At 37.5% G+C, this 6,422-nt stretch overlaps 1 non-coding gene across 1 annotated transcript; it reads left to right on the top strand.

The window, feature by feature from the left end:
* Window positions 1–5,762: 5,762 nt before the first annotated feature.
* Window positions 5,763–5,875, top strand: TRNAL-CAA. Its single transcript has 2 exons — window positions 5,763–5,800; window positions 5,837–5,875. It is a non-coding gene; the product is annotated as a tRNA-Leu (tRNA).
* The last annotated feature ends 547 nt before the right edge of the window (window positions 5,876–6,422 follow it).

Below are 6,422 nucleotides of genomic sequence, written 5' to 3'. Positions count from 1 at the left end.
ATGAAAATGATGATCTGTATGGTTGTTGTTATTTTCTTTAAGGATCTGCACCCAAAATCACATGATCTCCTTATTTTCTTCTTCATTTCCTGTGCTATCAGTGGATGGCAATGAGGCTACTTTCCACTCAAACATTAAATGTGAATACTTACCCTTTAACCATGTGTGAAGACATGTGAAGGCTACCAGCCTAGCCAGATTGAATTTTGTAGATAATTCTGCAAATATTAATGTAAGCCACATGCTTGTTCTCTTTGTTAAATGTTGAACTTCAAAAATGTAACCACACTGCATTCTGCTGGAGGAAAGCTGATAAGCCAAGCACTGTATAATTGTTTGATCTCAAAACTTGGAGCCAAGATGTCTGGATGAAGGAATTATTGCTATTGTTTTGAGACCAGAGTTAATTGCTAGAATTTGCATGTATAATGTCTTTTATTGCTATAGCTTCCTGACCAGGTGCAAGATCAAAAGGGTTGTTACACTCTGGGCTTCTGTTAGCATGGAAACCAGAAAGAAATGATGTAATCTGAAATAAGTCAGTAGTACTGTGTTATCAATTTAAGGGCAGAGAGACTCAGAGCATTTTGCATTTGTCTTCACAACATCCAACATCACTAGTACTGCTTTGCTCTATATGTAAGTTTATTTTAGAACTGTGTTGTCTGTTAGATATAGCTAGGAAATAGGAAGATTGGACTAGTTGTTTTTTTCTGTACTGATGCCAGAACTATTCTACTGTATTATGTTAAGCATTTTCCTGTGATCTCTGAACTCTTGACTAGCACTGTGTAGTAAGAAGTATTGTCTTGTGTTCTTATTATTTATTATTAAATATTTGTAACCCTTTCAACTGTGGCTGTTTTATGTAGAGATGCTTTCAGCACTAGAGTACATTGTATGTATATAGTGATACTGGCCAAGCCACCCCAAAAAAGCGTTGCTGTTCAGTCACACTTACCAGTTGGATAATAATATTGCACATTAATAATTGGACATCCTTTGATAAGGGCCTTGTTAGTAGCTAATATTAATGTTTGGTGGTGGTGATTACTACCTTATAGCCTGGACAGAAGGGGCATAGTCGGAGAACCTGTGCCAGCCTTCCCCAGGAGTGTCTGTGTGCTTGTATATAACTCATATCCCAAAGTGTATGTGTGTCAGCTACTTGGGCAGGGACACGAAGCAATGGTTGGACAGAGGGGGTGCTGGGGGGGTTCTAGCTTGACCACTAGGCTGAGATCAGGACCCTATAGCTGTGCCAGTGGGGAGTCTTATTGGGGATCTGGAGAGAAAGGGAGAAGCCAGCCCCAGACTGACTGTGATCTCTGTGTGCTCTTAAGGGAAATTGTACTTTACTGTGTGTGTATTTGTTATCCTTCCCAATGTGGACGCCCCTCACTGGTGTTAGCGGTGGGGATTGAGGCTTCTTGATTGCTGGGCCAGTGCATAGGCATCACACCCTGATGTCATAAAACTGGGATGCAGAAATGTAGCCATCAGTGTGCGTATCAATAAAAAATAGCATTCTTACATTAGGCAGAAAAATCAGCTGGAATATTATTGCTGCCAGTTTGCAAACCATAAATGCATATTGTTTTTCAGTTATTTATGCCTAATGACTTTCAAAATTACTAGTTTTAACAAGACTAATCAGTTATTTTAACTTAGATACAACTGTTAATATTCAGCCATGCTGCAAACATATAAACACAGTTTTTTATCATCTTGGAGGCTGTAACACATTCCTAAAGTCCTTCTTTAATACTTACAACCTGAACTCCAACAAACTGTCACTTCATATATTTAAATCAGTCCACAACCTTCTATAATTTCAAATACAAAACACAGAAACCTGGACTAATGCTAAATATAAAAGCTTTCTGTTTTGCTTAGAAACCATACAACACACACACACACACACACACAGAGCAGTGCCCCTCATATGCCTCTTCATAGAGCACTCTTTCTACCAAGAATACCTCTGAAAAGCCTCAGATTTGGCCTCAAATATTTGACATTTTTATCCCTACTCTCAAAGATGTTTTTGGTTTCCAGAAAATCAGTGAGAGTTGCATTTGGTCAATAATGCAAAACATTTGTGTATAATGTGTCTTATTTTCAAAAATGTTTGTTTATGCCAATTCTGTTACTATAGTCACTAAGTGAATTAGAGTAATATGTAAAAATTCCCTATAATTTTGGACCTTTGTCCTCCCTTTATTTTTTGTCCCTAATTCTTGAAGATGTCGAATTTGAGAGCTATATTTTAAAGATAAAAGAATGTATCCTCACACATCCTTACTTATGGCAGCATCACTTAAGTCTCTCTGTCTCATGCTCTCACCCTCTCTCTCTCTGTCTCTCTCTTTATAAACAGCTCACTACATCATATTTATAATTAACCCATTCTCTCTGGACAGCCACTCAAAAAACATCCAGCAGAATATTGCTTCTAAAATCAAGCTCACTCCCCAAAGCTACATTAATAGCAGCGCATAGCTTTCTGTAAATGCACATTTTGTTAAGCACTTGAAAACTTGTTTTACAAACCTGTGCTCTCTGTCTCAGTGTGTACAGTAATTATCTGTGCTTTTTATGATTTACCACAGCAGTACTGTTTTGTTTGTGTCCATTGCAATTAAACATATGTACCTTCAGTCCTACTATGTCACTGTTCTCCTAAGCCTTACACCCACAATAACAAGCATATACTAAATGGAACCTTTGCTAGCAATGTACTCCATTCAAGGTGAAAAAAAAAAAAGCTGCCTAATTCATCAGTTTTAGTGAAAGAAGCTTACATCAGATACATCTCTTGTCTTTATACCACTAGTTGGTCCCTTCCTGGCATGATTTTTTTTTGCCATGGCCACTGATACCTGTATGATGGATTTGACCCTATCAGAAGCCAATCCTAAAGCATGATACTTGATTCTACCTGACATCCAATCTCCATAGGAGGAAGACGCCAAGCCAATGTACTTTATTCCCAAATCTTCCCTGTATTTCATATATTTGATATTTCATTTCCAAATCTGTGAGGAACCATGCATTTTTTGTCAGACCTTAAGAAATGAGGATCAGATTAATGCAAATTCTATGACTTTGGGGGCATTGACAGTAAAGAAAATTAAAAAGTACAAAGAGAACAAATGGCTTTTTATTAAAACAATTAAAGTGATTTGAAAGTGTATTATTTTTTTCTGCTTCAATGCTATGCTTATATGAATTTTAATAGCATAACCACTATTATTTTCAGTAAGTGCCTTGGGATAACTAAAGTCTACCTAACCTTCCTCCATTAATTTCAGATGTGGCTTTGGTATAATGTCTTAAAGAAAGAAAGACACTCACCTCAGCAATGCAATCCACACTTTCCAGCAACCCCACCCCTCTGAAATGTTGCACTGCAATTTCAGTTTTGCAGTATGACTGAATAGTCTGGTATGGGAAGAGAACCCACAACCTTATTTATTTATTTACTCATTTGTTTGCATAGTCATTCATTCATTTATATCCATAGTATCACAGGATCATAGGAGGTTACTAGGCTAATGGCCCTGGGGCCCTTACAAGCCTAGCCAAGAGTTTATCCCCAAAAAATAAACCTCAGCCAGCATCTGTCACCCCTGTCAATGAGGGACAAAGGATACACTTGAAGAGGGTCAGCGAGGTACTCTGTTTGACATGTATGGGAAGTCTATTCCAGAGATGGGGCAGCCTCTGGGAGGCAAACCTGTCTCTCTAGCAGGTTTTGTTGATATCACATATTAGATTTAGGTCTCCATCCACAATCCCTTTTTCACACATTGGATCAGGATGTCACTTCAACAGTGACAATCATCTAGAGCCAAGGTTTACACTGCCAGGTGACAAGCCCTGCCTTAGTAGTTTTTCTACACCACACACTCACACCTATGGCCAGTTGAGAGTGCCCAATCCATGTACTACATGTTTTGGAAACCAGAGCACCTGCAGCAAACCCACATGAATGCAGGAACAACATGCAGATTCCACTCAGAATACACCTCGGCTGAGAATCGAACCAGGGAACCTCTTGCTGTGAGGCGACAACAGTGTCTTCTGCACCACAGTGTGTTCACTAAGAATGGCCCAGTGATTAATTTCACTGTCTTTGAAGTGCAGAGAAAAAAAAGTTCAGCAACAAAGTATACACATATACAATGAATGTCAAAATAATTGCAAATAAATACATTATATCATGAAACTGCACACAAAAAGCATAAAAAGAGACACATATAACAGGGTACAGACATTCCTTTTACTCATATAATAAAGTCAGAATTCATGTCTGTTCACTTGCAGCACCGATAAATCTATGTACAATAAAGACTATCCCAAGCACAAGAGATGGCAATAATTTAACCTCAAATAACTTCAGTGCTATGACAGAAATATGAATATCTGACAAAATGTCAGAAATGAAGATAACTTAGTAAAATAAAAATGGTAATGGCAAGCACAACAGTACAGTCTACACAGGTACAATTCTGTGGTTGTTTTATGCCTGCTTTGTACACCAAAGTGGTAATTCCACTGAATCTGTGAGCAGATTTCAGAGAATTTTTAAAATATTTTTCTTTGATAACTTCTATCTTAAAGTAAAGGGAAACTTACTCTCAAAATTTACCAAGGAATGCAGGATATGTTATACCTCCATATATATTTTGTATTTATGCGGACTATGTACCTCTATATTTATTTTCTATTTTATTTATGTAGACTAGCATTCCCCTGGAAGGTCTGACTTCTCTTTGAGCATCTTACCGTCTTCAGATCTTCTGACATCAAAGGCCAGTATGCAACCTGCCAAACCCCTGACACTGATAGATTTATCCCTGACTGTAGTGTGTAAATGATTAAGCTAGAAAAAATATAGAATTAAGGAGAGTGGTCAGTGTGTTTTCATTAAAGCGCCCATGTTAGTTTGATTCAGTAATCAGTGTATATTTATATAAAACTGAATTTAAGACTTGGATTAAAATTAGTAATATGAATGCATTGTCATACACGATCAAATATGCTACAAGGAAACAATGCAGTATTTAGAGGCATCTTATTTATTTAATAAGATGGGACATTTCAGTAAAGAAATGTGTATTTCTCTGAGTGCTAAAAACCTAGACAAGGCTGCAGCCTAAGCTGAAGCAAATAGCTCACAAAAAGTCTGTCTTAGCTGGTTTATGTCTTTTGGCATCAGTCAAATATTTGGTGTAAAAACATATAGATTCACAATATGGGTATATGTTAAAAAAACCTGCTAATGCTGCGCAAAATGTCAAATTCAAAAGCTATGGAATGTAAGGTTAGGTGCATTTGTTTTCACCAGAGCCAAGTAGTCAGTAATAAAAGCTTAATTTCAAGCAAATTAATAACTGAACAAGATGAAGAAAATGATGTGAAGCAGGCGTCTATGAATAACTAGAACATGACTATTTGAAAAAAAAACAACTTGTTTGACGTCAGAGGATAAGGAAGATTCCCCATAGTACCATCCCATAAAAGTAAAAATAAGTCTCTTTTTTAAGATAGGGCAAGCATAACTGCATACCCCATGGTACCTTCATGTTACATATTCTAATTCCATAATAATGAAGTGGGGGAAGGAAAATCTTTCCATTACAACATACAGCAGTGTCACATAAGCTGCAATCCTGCTGTACCTAGGAGTCTTGCCTTCTGAATCCCAATTAAAAAAAATATTAAAACTTCATGTGTTTAGGCAGGCAAAACCCCGTGTCAGGATGGCCGAGTGGTCAAAGGCGGCAGACTCAAGGACTGAACTCCTTCTAATGTTCATGGGAATTCTGATCTCCGTATGTTGATGTGGGTTCAAATCCCACTTCTGACAGGTGGCTTTTCCAGTCTATGAACCTATATAGGAAATTCACCCCAGGGATCACGTCAGTCGCCCTGCTAGACAGGGGACCAGAGAAGTAAATATTGTGGGAAGAAATATCCAGGGAGTTGTTTGGCTAGGCTTGTATAGGCCCTAGGGCCGATAGCCTAGTACCAACCTATGAACCTATATAATAGTGGTAAATTACCTGCATGGAAACTGTGAGGCAGCCACTCTACTTTCTTAATTCATAAGCAAGAGTACAAAAATGGAAAAAAAATATCATTCTTGGTGAAAATGAAGAACTGAAATGTTTCCTATGCTAACATCTGTATGTGTTTTGACAGTGTTCTATAAATGGATTGTCATATATGTATGAAGCAAAAATTAAGAAGGAAAAAGCAATAAATGAAATGTAGACAGAGGAATGCTGAAGATGTTGACATACTAAAAGCACAAGTGAGGAGCTCTGCTCTGCACAGTTAATCATTTTACCTGAATCTGTGACATAATAACTCTAATTTTGCTTCTAGCAGAGAGCTGCAAGCTAAATAGCACA

The sequence above is a fragment of the Protopterus annectens genome, chromosome 2.part0, assembly GCF_019279795.1.
Source record: "Protopterus annectens isolate FY-2018-M chromosome 2.part0, PAN1.0, whole genome shotgun sequence".
NCBI classification, from domain to species: Eukaryota; Metazoa; Chordata; order Ceratodontiformes; family Protopteridae; genus Protopterus; species Protopterus annectens.
This window is presented reverse-complemented; position numbering and strand designations above follow the sequence as displayed.